At 46.8% G+C, this 14233-nt stretch overlaps 1 protein-coding gene across 1 annotated transcript in view; it reads right to left on the bottom strand.

The window, feature by feature from the left end:
• The window catches only part of Frmd4b (FERM domain containing 4B), a 316542-nt gene extending 303131 nt beyond the window's left edge, over window positions 1–13411 (bottom strand). Inside the window, exon 1 of the mRNA XM_050149327.1 lies at window positions 12982–13411. The gene's annotated coding sequence lies outside the window, so the exon portion shown is untranslated. The remainder of the gene's footprint in view (window positions 1–12981) is intronic.
• Window positions 13412–14233: the final 822 nt, after the last annotated feature.

A 14233-nucleotide genomic window follows, 5' to 3' on the forward strand; every position in this document is an offset into this window, starting at 1 on the left:
TCTCAACCATTAAGTGAAGTGTGAGCAGAAATCTGTCAACTCCCAAAGCCACGGAGTGAGGTTAGACTTGTTCTCTCTCCACACATGAAGACAGAAAAATGAAGAACAAGGGCTTGCCTCAGAGTCGTTAGAAGTGAGGATGGTGACAAACCTAACCCCTCATGGCACGACTGTTGTTACTCAACAACATCCCCACGCAGACTTCAATGCCCAGAATGGGCCTTTTATCTGTTGAAGAGGGATTAGCAAAATACAACTCCTGGGTCAACTTCCTCCCATTGCTTGATTTCCATAAATAAAGGTTCACCAGAATAAAACCTCCGTTTTTAATTCATATTAATTATTGGTTGTTATAAATAACAATATAAAATAGAAAATATTTTATTTTAATATTTATAGTAATTATTTTATATTATTTAGAGTGTGTGTGTATGTGCATGTGTGTGTGTGTGTGTGTGTGTGTGTGTGTGTAAGCTAATAAATGCGGATGCCAGTGGTTGACATCAGGGGCTGCCTTTCTCAGCTGCTCTCCATTTTGTTTAATTATTTTAAAGGTTTATTTTACATTTTTAAATTTTGTGTATTGGTGTGTATCTGTATGGGCGAATCTTGGTGCCCTCAGAGGCTAGAGGTATTAGACTCCCTGATCTGAAGTTGCAGGTAGTTGTGAACTTTACGATGTGGGTGCTGGGAACTGAACTTAGGTCCTCTGCAGGAACAGTAGGTGCTCTTAACCACAGAGCCATCTCTCTGGCATTCTACCTTACTGTTTTGAATCAGGGTCTCCACTGTCTTGGATACACACCAAGTATGTGCCATATAGCCACAGGGATCTGCCTATCTTCCCTTCCAGCACTGTGATTACTACCATGCCAGAATGTTTTACACGGGGTGCTGGCTAGTTTTATGTCAACTTGACACAGGTTAGAGTCGCTTGGAGAGAATGAACCTCAGTTGAGAAAATGCCTCCACGGAACTGATCTATGGACAAAAGTTAGTAATTGATGAGGAAGGAGCCAGCCTAACATGTACAGTACCACCCACGGGTAGGTAGTCGTGGGGGTGTATAAGAAATCAGGCTGAGCAAATCATGAGGAGCAAGCCAGTAAGCAGCATTCTTCCACGGCCTCTGCATCAGGTTTCTGCTCTAAGTTTCCTCACTGATGGATTGTGCTCTAGACCTGTGATAAAACTGAAACAAACCCTTCCCTTCCTACCTTGACTTTAGTCAATGGTGTTTTATCACTGCAATAGAAACCCTGACTAGGACTCCCAGGTTCTAAGGGAGGCTCTGGTCCTCATGCTTCTAGGCAGGTACCTGCTGCCTAACTCATCTCCCCTTCCCCTGAACTCCTTATTTGACTTACTGACTCTCTAGTTCCACAAAGGCGGAGTTGAGAAGTAATTGCAACCTGGACAACATGACCTGAGAAACCCAATATAGGAAGGATCCCACCCTTTGAAAAAAAAAAAAAAGTTTCCCAACGTCTGCATCATAGATTCACCAGTCTTCTGATTGCAGGTTTCTCAAATATGTAGGAAATTCTAAATTCCTTCCCAAAGCCCCAGGCTCCAGAGCTAAACTCACAAGTTAAGACTTTCAGAAACTGCAACTATGCAGAAGCTGTCTAGGAACCCAGGACTCAGCAGAACTCCACCTGTGCAAAAAGATGCCAAGAACGCTGCATCAAAGATGTGCAGATCTAATCTCCACCCCTCCCCCCCATCCCAAATCCCTTTCAAAGCAAAGGGAGAACCAGGACTACTCAAAGGGCCTAGAGGAGCAACTCAACTCAAGTTAATACCTGGCATGATGTGCTGTGCAGCTAGGGGCCTGCCTTCAGGTTCAAATCTTAGGTCTATCTGCTCCACTTCCATCTTATCCCTGGTGAAAGGTGAGGAGTCATCATGATGCTCAGTTCCCAGGGTGCTGGACCGCTCAGCCAAGATCCTAAGCATGTGGTTCTAAGCAAGCTGCTAGCCGTCTGCTAACTAGTCTATGGAGTCTAAGTTGTTTATCTAAGAAGACGGTTTTAGGTCTAAAAAGATATTTTTAGGATTATAATACAAGCTATGATAAACGAATTCTACATAAAACTTTGGACTCACTGAGATAGGATAGATAATGGAGTAATTTCTCCAAATCTGTCAAATACAAATGGAATGGACATTATGTATATAATTCTTACCTGATAACTGTTCTTATTGTATCTAGTTTTACTATGCTAAAGTTAAAACCTTTCCCCTTTTATTTAGACAGAAAGGGAGAGGTGTTGTTGGATATTTTGATCACACTGTAACACTCCAGACTGTCAATGAAGTTTACTTTGAATCAGGGGGACACAGCAACTGATTAGCTGACCAGAACTAGCAATAGAGAAGTCAGCATTTTGGATAAAGAAGACACACAGTAAGGAAAGGGCCAGAAGGTGCAAGTGAGACTCTGAAGAAGTCAGACATATGGTACAAAGCGAAGGTATCTGGGTCATGAGACAGAAAGCAGATTAATAGAGACGGGCTACAAGGATGTCAGGACCACGGGGGGTGCACCCACCCACTGAGACAGTGGGGCTGATCTATTGGGAGCTCACCAAAGCCAGCTGGACTGTGACTGAAACAGCATGGGATAAAACCGGACTCTCTGATCAAGGCGAACAATGAGGACTGATGAGAAGCCAAGGTCAATGGCAAGGGGTTTTGATCCTACTTCATGTTCTGGCTTGATGGGAGCCTAGCCAGTTTGGATGTTCACCTTCCTAGACATGGACGGAGGGGGGAGGACCTTGGACTTTCCACAGGGCAGGGAACCATGACTGCTCTTGGGATTAGAGAGGGAGGGGGAGAGGAGTGGGGGGAGGGGGAGAAGGGTAAGAGGAGGGGGAGGGAAATGGGAGGCTGGGAGGAGGCGGAAACTTTTTTTTTTCTTATTCTCAATAAAATTAAAAAAAAAATAGAGACGGGCTAATTTGACTCGAAAAAGCTAGTTGGGAAAAAGTCTAAGCTAAAGCCAAGCTTTCATAATTAGTAATAAGTCTCCATGTCACTATTTGCAGGCTTGAAGTCCCAATAAGAAAGCTCTAGTACATTACTTACAGGACTATGGGTCAGGAGCAGAGCCTCGAGGACAGGTGTGTCACGAAAGCCTAACCCAGCATGTGTGGCAGCTCACAGAAGCTGAGAACCTGGAGCACACTGCACAGCCTGCAGACAGCTCAACAGGCTGGAAGTGTCCTCTCCAGGTGCTACAGGTGGTCTAGACCTCTTCAGGCAGTTTGCCTGGTTTCTGCTTCTTCCAGGCAGCTGTCTGACCTCGCAGCCGTCTTCAAACTTGGATTGCCTGAGTCCTTTTGGCGATTGGACTTCCCTTCCTCTGACAGGAACTCTGAGCTTCCATTGCTTACTCTTGCAGGAGGGAGTCTAGAGAACCTGGTCAGTTTCAGGAACTTCCAAAGCTATTTTTGAGTTGTTCGACTGAAGAACTTCCCTGCAGGATGTAATATTCCAGTCTCGGAGGAAACGGTTACATATCACTCAGATAGGCAAAAGCCGGAAAGAAGACCAAGATCAAACCCATTGCCTTGGAATTGTCAGAAGTTTAGAAGCAGAGTCACTTGGAAAGAGCACTCTCCAAATAGTTGAGCAGCCTGTAGGCTGTGCAGTGTGCTCCAGGTCCCCAGCTTTGTGAGCTGTCACTCATGCTGGGGTGGGCTTTGGTGATGCAGCTGTCTTTGCATCACTTCTGCTCCTGCAAGTAACCTCTCACCCACATTCCTATCAGTGTCCCCAGTAAAACTCCTCAAGTTAGACTTTGGTGGTATTTATACTTTGGTCTGTTGTGGGGTCCCTATCTGCGGTGAATAAGTGTGTGTGTGTGTGTGTGTGTGTGTGTGTGTGTGTGTGTGAGTGTGTGTGTGTGTATTTCCCCAGGAAAAGTTTTGGCACACAGCCCTGGGTAGCAGAGAATGGCCTTGAATGTCTGACCTTCCCAGTTCTGTCTTCCAGGTGATGAGATTACAAGCCCACACCACCACTCTTTGTTTTCTGGGGTGCATGCTGAGCAAGTGCTCTGCAAACTGAGCTATGTCACTGGCTCCTTATTTATTTATCTTTGATGCAGGGTCTCCGGGTGTACCAGAGGCTGGCCTGGAACTCACACTGACCCACCTTCCTCTGTCTCCTGAATGGGTGGTAGGGGTGTGCACGGCCACAAGAGACTCAAAGTCGGTGGCTATTTTTGAAGAGGCACTGAATCCCATACCATGCAGCTGCCAAAGGGCAAGATGACAATAAGGAACTATAGGTGACATTTATCATAATAAAGATTAGTGCAGGGGAAAAGTCATCACGTTAACAGGTTAGGAAAACAATCCAACAAAACAAGCATGTGCCATTACAGATAGGTCAAGCCAAAGATAATGTGACTACAACGGGTGGGTCTTAATCCTCTGGAAAATAACATGCGAGGTGAAAGGTATTGCTGGTTCCTAGACAGCAGTGACAGAAATGAAACTGTGCAGGGAAGAAAAAAAAGCACTGTGCAGTCTGAGGGAAGTCGAACTTGTACCTCTCTCAGATTGTATAGCAAAAGCATCAGTCAAGGCACGTGTGTGCTTTCTGGCAAGCTGTCAGTTTCAAACCATCCGTTATCATGAGGATATTTGCAGATTTTCTGTGAGATTTACACAGGGTATTTTTTCTATGTGAATTCGCAAGGAAGATTAAGCTGGAGAATCCAATGAGACTCACTCTTGACTAGAACCGTCTACAGTAGCCGTATCATTCAAACAACAACTAAACAAACAAACACAAAGCAAACCAGTGCCTTCCTCTTTGTCTGAGTCACACTCTGCCTCCAGCAAATCGGTGAAGGGTTAGTAAGACTGCAGCCATGGAGGTAGATTAAAAACAAGGGTTTCCCCCCCCCCCCGCCCCCGTCTTCAAAATACAAATTGAATTAATTTAACACAGTTGGAGCAAATAACTGTGCTATGTGCTCAATTTAAGGCTTACAGCCTCGCTGGGACAAGGTTCTGTGTTCCCAGTCTGGGACACATGGCTTTCATTAGTTTATCAGGACCCTGGTTTTCACTTCACACAGTTGAATGGAGCCAACTTAAGCGTGTGTGATGGCCTCAAATGCCCCTGTGTCTTCTGATGTATCCAGAAGCCACACTCTCCTGTTTTGAAACGCTCCTCAATACAGGACAGCAATTTGATATAGCCAGTCACACCAAATGCTATTTTGACTGGACAGCAAGCGATTTCACTGAAACGGTCACCCTACAAAGAACATTTATTTCGGAACATTAAAAAAAAATGCTAAAGTTGCAAAAGTTTATTGCTCTAACAAGTGTGTGCATACATATAATTCAAACTTTCCAGGCTGTGGGTGTCTCCACCATTTGACAAACGCAGAAAGGTAGTCACGACACCTCATCTCACCCTACTGCTAGGGTGGAATGTGAACCCTGCCTTACTGATTTTTCCAACAGTCCTCCCCCCACCCCCCATTTCTTACATTGCTAAGAGGAGAACCCAGGGCTTTGTGCATGCGAGGCTAGTTCGCTACTGTCAAACCATATCCTCTGCCCGGATTCTCTAGCTACTGCCAATTCTAGACCACAGCTCACCTCTTTTCTCCCCAGCTCCTCCTTCATCTAGCAGAATTCTGCCCCAGCACTGAACTTGGATAACGCAGGACCTGAGCTAGCTGCTTAAGCTCTGTGCCTGTGGGTGCCTGGCATTCTGCTCACATATGGCCCCTTCTGCTCTCTTGCAATGACTGAATTGACGGAATGGACTCAGTCAGGTGCAACCAGGAAAAACTAAGAACAATTCCTGGCCCCATCCATTGTGTCCCCCCCCCCGCCCCCCTCCCCGCAGACACTGTTGGCTGTTGGAAGCACCAGCTGGAAGATGGATGCTGGGATTTCCTTCAAGGCCTTTTGATTCAGGAGGGTTGTGATGGGGCCGCACGCTGTGGCAGAGGCATAATTATTTCCAATAACTGTCTAGGCTGCTTGGTGAGTTGCAAGGCCAGGGGCCTCCTTAGTGCAGCCAAATATTTAAGGCTGGTCTGGGAGGGTTTCATATTTACTGCCCATGTCGAATTGCATGGCTGAAAACTCTACTCTGCTAAGGGTTATTCAGCAAAACCAAAAAGAATATCTGTCCTTGCTTCTTACAAAGGTTGCATTAGCAGTAGTACTTGTGGCTCTTTACACATCCCTACTGTCGGACCACACATAAACGTCTTTTATAGATAACAGTGGAGGAAAAAGCACAGGGCACAAGGTAGGTCTGTTGTGAGCTTTTTCTGGAGGGATAGCCAGGCTCTTGCACTGTGAGTGTTGGGACAATAAAGAAGGTAGTCTTCTGGAGCAAAGTGGCAGCATTTATGCACCTTTAAGCCTGTCACCAACTAGCTGTGTGGCTGTGAAGAAACCCTGGAGCTTTCCAGTGCTAATGCCCCCCTCTGTAAATGTGGGTAACTTCGGGGTGGGTGAGGATGAAGGAGACATTGTGTGAGAGCCCTTAACAGGCTCAGGGCACCCGTGGAGGTTGCCTGGATGCTGCTGACATCACCAGGTAGGAGACATACTCTGTAGAGAGGAATGTTACTGTAAGCCAGCGTCACAGACTGATGATGCTGAGACCCTTCCTCTGACCATTGCTGCCCCTTCCCTGCAGGCTGGGATCCAACACAGGGCCTGGAACATGCTAGGCAAGCCTTCTAACACAGAGCCACATCCTGTACTCAGTTTGGTATAGGTTCTGTACAGTAGCAAGATCAGGCAGTATTTTATTATTTTAACCTAACAGAAGCCGAATACAGCAGGAACTCTGATCACCTTGTTTAAAACACATGTATAGTAAGCAGCAGAGTTCCTTTAGGGAGCTGGTTGTAGTATACCAGAAGGTCACGTGAACCTTCATTCCTACCAATGACTCAGCTTCTCTAGATAACTCTAGAGCAACATTGAGTCTGGTTACTCAATAAAAACTGGGTGATGTAATCCAGTCATAACCTTAGAAGGAGCTTTCTTGGTCATAGAAGGGGTGAAAGCAGGGTTTCTACAGTCTGAATATGCTTTAAGTCTCATATGTCTCATAATGGTTCATGTGTTAGAAGCATCACTCCCTGTCCGGCAGTTCCAAAAAGTGGTAGAACCATTAAGACATGAGGCCAAAAGGAAATTAGGTCCCTGGAGTCAAGGTGCTTGGAAGGCCTCGAGGAGTAAGTTCTTGCAAGAATGAGTTGCTATTAAAAAAATATATATGGATTTTCCCATTGTGGCTTCTTATCCAGCCTGTGTCCTCTCTTTTTCACACACATTCCCTTCATACACACAAGAATTTGCTATCCGCCCTGATGTCCTCACCAAAGTTAGGCATAAACCCACACAATGCCCTTACCTCGACAATTCTGAGCTGAGTCAACTTTGCCTTACATACTCCCCAGTCTCGGGTATTTTGCTATAGTAACAGAAAACAGACTAAAACAAGACCTGCAGGTAATGAACATTTCAAGGCCATAGCTGAGCCATTCTCAGCACAGCTGAGTAGGAGTCGATACTGTCGCCCTTAGTTCTATTATTTATGGAGCCTTTACGGTTATGCCATCAGGAGTTTGGTCCTTTAGTTCTGGTGAACACATCTAGTCTAAAACTTATTTAAAAATTGTTTCACACATAAAAAAGATTAAATGTTATAAATATAAAACCTAATAATGATCTCAAAATGAACACCCATATAGCATCACCCTCTCGCTTCAAACGCTTCCCCTCCATCTCAGCTGCTTTCTTGTTGATTATCAAACACCCCGACAAAAAGCAACTTAAGGGAGAAGGGGTTTTCTTCCTGGCTCATGTTTTGGATAGAGTCCATCATGGTGAGGAAGCTGGTCACATCACATGACAGCAAAAAAAACAGAGAACAATGCCAGGGTCATCTTTCTTCAACCTGGGACCTTTTTATTGAAATGGTGCGACCTGCATTCAGGTGGATCTTTCCACTTCAACTAACTTATTTAAGGAAATCCCTCAGAGAAAGGCCTTGGACTAACCTAATCTCTTACCCGGAATCCCTCCCCCAGGTGATTCCAGATCCTTCCAAGTTGACAGCTGAAAGCAGCCATCACCTTCTCCCTGTCCTTATAATGTCACTCATCAAAGGATTCCCCGAGCACATCCCACAAACACTGGGACTGGGCAGTTCTTTGGTACAGGGTGTCCAGTGTCCTGTAGACTTTTCTGAGAGTGCCCTATGCCCACTAGATTCCACTGACATTGTTCCCGAATGGGGACAACCAACAAGTTTCTTGGACATTGACAAATATTCCTTGAGGGCAGAGCAATCCCTGGTTCAGAACTACCATAGCATTTTAATGCCATGTGACCATACATCCTCTAGCAAAATCACTTAGCTCTTCCTGGTAGAAGGAATGCTTTATCAAACTATTTAAACTGTTACACAACCCCTAAGCACAGCCCTCCATAATAGCCTCCTAGGCAGGGTGACTATGTAATTTACCATCCATACTGGAGGCACAGATATTAATCAGGACTGACCCAAGGCAAGTCAGCATGATCAACCTACTTCTAAGAACCCTCTGCTGTGAGTGAGCATTATCCTTGCAGCCAGGCACAATTAGGGCTCTCTTCCCACTGGTTAATTGTATATGAAGTGACAGGAGACAATTAGAAGCGGTGTATCCCCCAAGGGCAAAGTAACACAGCCCCAAATAAATAGCTCAGGGTAAAGAGTCGCACAATAGACTACTCATTTGGCCCTGGGACTGAAGGGGGGTGCGCTCCCCAAATGATCTCTGAGACCAACTTAAATAATTTACATCACATTAGAATAAAAAATTGATTTAAAATAAATGCCTTCAAAGATCTGCCCATACATGCCGAACCAAGCATGGTCATCCCCGATAAGAGGAGTTTGGGTGTATGGTGGATATTTAATTCATGTGTGTACACTTTCCCCTCTCAGGGCTCCCCGAAAGCAGCAGCCTCATATCAATTTCAGTTGCTCTATACTTTGATTTCATAAGCCCTGATATTGACCATGTTCAGAGGCAGCTGGGTTTCCTTTATACACATGAAAAACTATATTGATAACCTATTTGCGGGACTACAGCTTAGCTCCACTCCTATTACACAAGGCATCAAAGAAAACAGGAGTCAGTTGTCTTCATCAGGCTCCTTGTAACTCTGCTGAAACACCCACCCCAGATCTTAGTGTACAGTTCTCTTTCCCTGCAACTGTATTCATGGGACAGGTCACATGGTCTGGGTAGTTAGTTCTCTACTCCAGAATTCATTTATTATAGGAGCATCCTCCAGAGAAGTCAACCAGACTGAGATTTTTTTTTTCCTGCAGACTTTACAAAGAAAGCTTTGCAGTTTGTTAGGCTAGAAGTTCAACATCGTGTGACTCCTTTTGTGAAGCGTATGGCTAGGGGTTTACGGTGGAAAGAGATAATACAGTATGGCAGGGAAGACAGGGAAGAGAGAGAGATTTGGTGGCCACCTCTCTCTGGAACTGACCCAGGTCCTATCTGAGTCATTACGCCACTGCCTTCCTTAGCTGTTGCCCCTATGACCAAAGTCCTTCTCCTCGATCTTTAAAAGCCCTGCTTTTCTGTCCTGTATCCTGGGTTCCTCTTTGAAAGGTAAGAAACCAGATCTTGAAGTTGTTTTTCATCTCTAAGCAAAGCACACCCCACCTGCTAATGTCATAACCAATACACAGGAAAAGACGTAGCGCTTTTGTGCTGTCTATGAAGTGTCCCGAATCCACTTCACAGAACAGTGCTGATAGATACACACCCTCCATAGCAGCGCACTTACACTTCTGACAGTAACTCACAGCGACATGACGTGTTACGCTGTAGCCCCAAATGTGTACATCTCTCCCACCCCCTAAATCTTACTCAAAGTTCCATAAAGCCACAGAACTTTTACCAACTTATCATGGAGCCACTCTCTTGTCATATAGTCTTTTGTTTGTTTGTTTGTTTTTTCGAGACAGGGTTTCTCTGTAACTTTGGAGTCCGTCCTAGAATTAGCTCTCGTAGACCAGGTTAGGCTCGAACTCACAGAGATCCGCCTGCCTCTGCTTCCCAAGTGCTGGGATTAAAGGTGTGCCCCGCCACCACCCGGCCTGTTATATAGTCTTTTAATACTGGTTGTGACCAGTAAATAAGAGCGTAAGGCCTTCATTTTGAAACACACTGTCCTGTGAGATAAGGTTTAGAAACTGAGTTCATAAGGAAGAATTTGTCTTTGTTTTTGTTTTTAGGACATTCTCATTTCAGGAAGGCAGTTTACAAAAGAAAGTTTGACCCCCAAATTACAAAGTTGGTTTTTATAAGAGAAAAAATGCCATCTTGGGACATCTTTATGATAGCCTAGGATCCATGTTAACTAGAAGAAAAGTGTGTGTGGGGGGGAGCCCTAAGGTTGTAGAAATGAATTTATTGCCAAAAAAAAGATTATCTAAAACAAAATAAAAATGTTAAGTGAGAGGAAGAGATAGAGAGAGAGAGACAGAGACAGAGAGACAGAGACAGAGAGAAAGGGAGAGGGAGGGAGGAAAGGGGGAAGGGCAGATGGAGGCAGAGAAAGCGATCATTTGTAGTATAAGCTTCAAGCCTTTGCTTACATGTGCAAAGATAATTGTGCAATTCTGAAAATTATCGCAGACTGGATATGACAGGCACTTTTAGCTGCCTTCCATGCTCCCTGTTTGTATTGTCAGTTAGCCAAAATTTCCTTTCTCTTCCCGCAAAGGCAATGCAAAGTGTTAATTAAATCTCTGCCACCAAATGGGCAACCAGGAGTCCCAAGTTTTCCTAGAAACAGAGACCAGAAGTGGCAAATACTTCTGAGACCAGGCAGCTCTTCTCACACCCTGCCCACAGTCTGGACTGGCTGTGAAGTTAGCCCTGCCCACATGTTGTAGGCTCAAATGTAATTCTGTACCTGCTACAATGGGCCCCTTAACTTTTCTGCAGCTAGACTAAAAACCTGTGAATCTGCAGAGTTATGACTGGGGCAAGCATTTACATGCCCTGAAAGCCTGACCTTCTGAAAAGTTGGCGGACAATGAAAGCCAAACTTCATTGTGAATGTGTTAGAGGTCGATTTCTTCATTGACCACCATTGTCTTACCCAAATATTTTCCATCCATGTTACCAAATACAAGCAAATAGACTGTTCGGTTAATACATGCACAATGTCCTGAAGAAATGACAAACCTTTTCTAATATAAGAAGCCCCATGTTTTTCTTGTTTCCTCTGGGAAATACATGTATCACTCTAATATTTTTGCGTATATATGCCTGTGGTTGTTTACAGATTAACCTGCTAGTGATTTTGTAACATTGAACTTGGGAACAAAAATACACAGAACTCTTGATTCTTCATCAACTCTTAAATACCAACTTATAGTTATGAAAAAGAAAAGACAAGGTGACTATTGCTGTTGGCTTGTTGGCTTGTTCTTCATAATCATTAAAAGAACGTTGACTGGGGTCCCTTCTAGTGACCCTGCTCTGCTAAGGAGCCGAAAATGAAATTAGCTGAGTTGCTAGTAGACTCGGTGGCACGGTCCTTAACCTCCCTCTAGGGTTTGCCATCTCGTGGGCTAGTCATGACGCCTGCAAAGGCCCTGCCAGGCTGCCTGACACAGAGCTGCCCCGTTCTTTTCAGCAGGCGGCTGCATATGACAGATCAAAGAGCGGCTTGAGGGGGTTAAGGAAGGCAGAGAGGCTTTCCTTCCCCTCCAGACACTGGCTTTGGAAGTTCCTCAAATCCACTCCCATTGGGACAAGAATCAGCATGTCAGGGATTGCCCTGTAATCTTTAACACATCCTCTGAGTTGGCTGCTACATTTCTGGGGCAAGCTCAGGCTAACCCTAAAGAATCACGCAACTTGCCTGAGACTGTGGCTGTCAGCACCGAGGCGTCTTTCTTCCTCAAGGGGCCACCTTGCAGTCGCGGCCCTCTGGGTACCGGCAAACACATCAAGTCAGCCCGCAAAGTTCAGAGGAGTTGGCTCTGGTATGTTTACAAGTCCTAGCAGATCTCAGGAATGTTCAGGATAATTATTACCGCACCCAGAAGCGCCCAGCCCAACCCTCTCACATCTGGAAGGAAGGAAACGGCCACACAAAGGAGAGAGAGAGAGAGAGAGAGAGAGAGAGAGAGAGAGAGAGAGAGAGAGAGAGAGAGAGAGAGAGAGAGAGAGAGAGAGAGAATTCTCAGACTCGGGAAGACTGGAGTCCAGCTCTACCCCTTTGTAAATGGGACTCAGCTCTAATCAGGAGCATCTTTAAGAGCGCCAAGCAAAGGAAGACTTTGGCTTCTAGCCCGAACGAAAGAGCACTTCTCAAATTAGGGCTGAATATGCCTTCCCGGGATGAAAATGAAAAGTGAAATACTCCAGAAAAATTGACAGGGAGCGGTTCACACGCACACAGCCTCTCCAATACAGTCTAGGCTGTGACATGCCTATTTACAAAGGGCAGGCAGCCCAAACCCTGGGTGTCCTCTGCTAAGGCCGGGGACCCCCTGCTCCTCCCAACGCCTTCGGAGGGCAATTCCGGGCAACAGGGTCTGGGATTCAAAGGTTCTCTCACTACCTCCCACCAGAGCAAAGAGCGCACATTCCTCGGTGGCGCGTTCTCAAATCCCACCAGCATCAAAGCTTTGAACCCGCCAAACTTCCTGTCACCACACCGCCAGAGCCACCAAAGAGCGGCGCCAAGTGCCTAGGAACTCCAGTCCAGGCTGCACCAGCCCGTGAGCCTTGGGGCGGGGCTTCCCGCTGTCAGGAGATTGGGGACCTTCTCTGCGGGTCCCCAACCTGCGCGCCGCTCGGGGGGCGCACTCCGAGCCCCTGAGGTGAATCTCGGCCTCCTTCTCCAGTGACAGCGCGCTCCGACATCCCCGGGACAGTCTCCCACCTACCTGCTCAGCCGCCTCCTCCCTCCGGCGCGCGCCGCTGTCGCCTTGCTACTTTATTGTCTGCGCTGCGCTCCGCGCGGGACCCGACGAACCCGCTCCACGCCAGTCCCGCAACTCCGCGGCGCGCGGCGCCTTCCCCCGCGGCGGCTGTCTTCTTCTCGGTCCTCCTCCTCTCCGCCCAGGCTTGGGCTCAGCGTCGGAGCCACGCAGCGCAACTCCGCGGCGGCTAGCCGAGCGGCCAGAGCCCGCAGCATCCCCCGGCCCGGCGTCCACACCAGGATCCCTACAGTCGGTGGATGAGCCCGGAGCCGCCTTCCGAGTGTCCGCGCGTCCCTCGGTCCAGCCTCTGGCCGCTGTCAGCCGGGTCTCTCCACCTCTCTCTCTGTGCTGCCCCCGCCCGTCGCCTCTCCGGGGGCCGGGGCGGCCCTGCCAATGAGGCTCGGCGGATGCGCTGTTCCGGCCCAGTCATTGTATCGGAAGGAGGAGGGGGAGCGGAGCAGGGAGGGGGCGCTCGGCCCCGCGGTTGCAGCTCGCCTGGCCGCCTGCGCGCGCACAGGCAGCGGGCACCCAGCTCAAGCAGGTCCTAGGTGCAGTTGGAGACCTCGCCTCTCTGCATCGCCCCTGACTTCAAAAAGCTGTGTGACTCTCAATTGAGCGTCCCGAATTTGGCATCCCAGAACCTTAGATAAACGGAGACGGTGGAAAATGCAAGGTGTCCCCAAGAACTTCAGTGGGGCTGGAGAAATGACTAGATCTGAGACTCTTGCAATCTGATGGCTCTGAACGAAGAAGAAAGGGAGAAGGTGCCTGATACTGTCCCACACTAGATATTTACAATATGACATTTATTCACTCTGATTCAGGGGTGCCGTGTTGCGCTTTGTTTGAAGGCTCAGAGAGGGTCCCTCCCAACAGCTAATAGTGACAGATCAGAGGTCTCAGTCTGATCTGGTGCTGAGCTTAATGCAGTCATTGGGAAGAAGGGAGACCAATCATTAAAGACCCCCTACTAAGATATTTTCTCTGTCTAATCCAAATGAGTCGACAAGTAGAACGCCAAAGTTGGAAAGTCTGGGCAGGAAGACAGCGTGTCCCAAAGCTCCTTACATGACCACCACCCTCATTTCTTTACATACTTGCTGTTAATTCATTTTTCAAAGTAAATCCATTGCAAAACTAATTATCGTCAACTACACAATTATATAGCTTTGCATTTTGTTGAGCAGTTATCATTTTTGAATATTTAATGTTTCTG

This window comes from Alexandromys fortis, unplaced genomic scaffold (genome assembly GCF_014885135.2).
Source record: "Alexandromys fortis isolate MF-2015 unplaced genomic scaffold, M_Fortis_MF-2015_v1.1 scaffold_48, whole genome shotgun sequence".
NCBI classification, from domain to species: domain Eukaryota; kingdom Metazoa; phylum Chordata; class Mammalia; order Rodentia; family Cricetidae; genus Alexandromys; species Alexandromys fortis.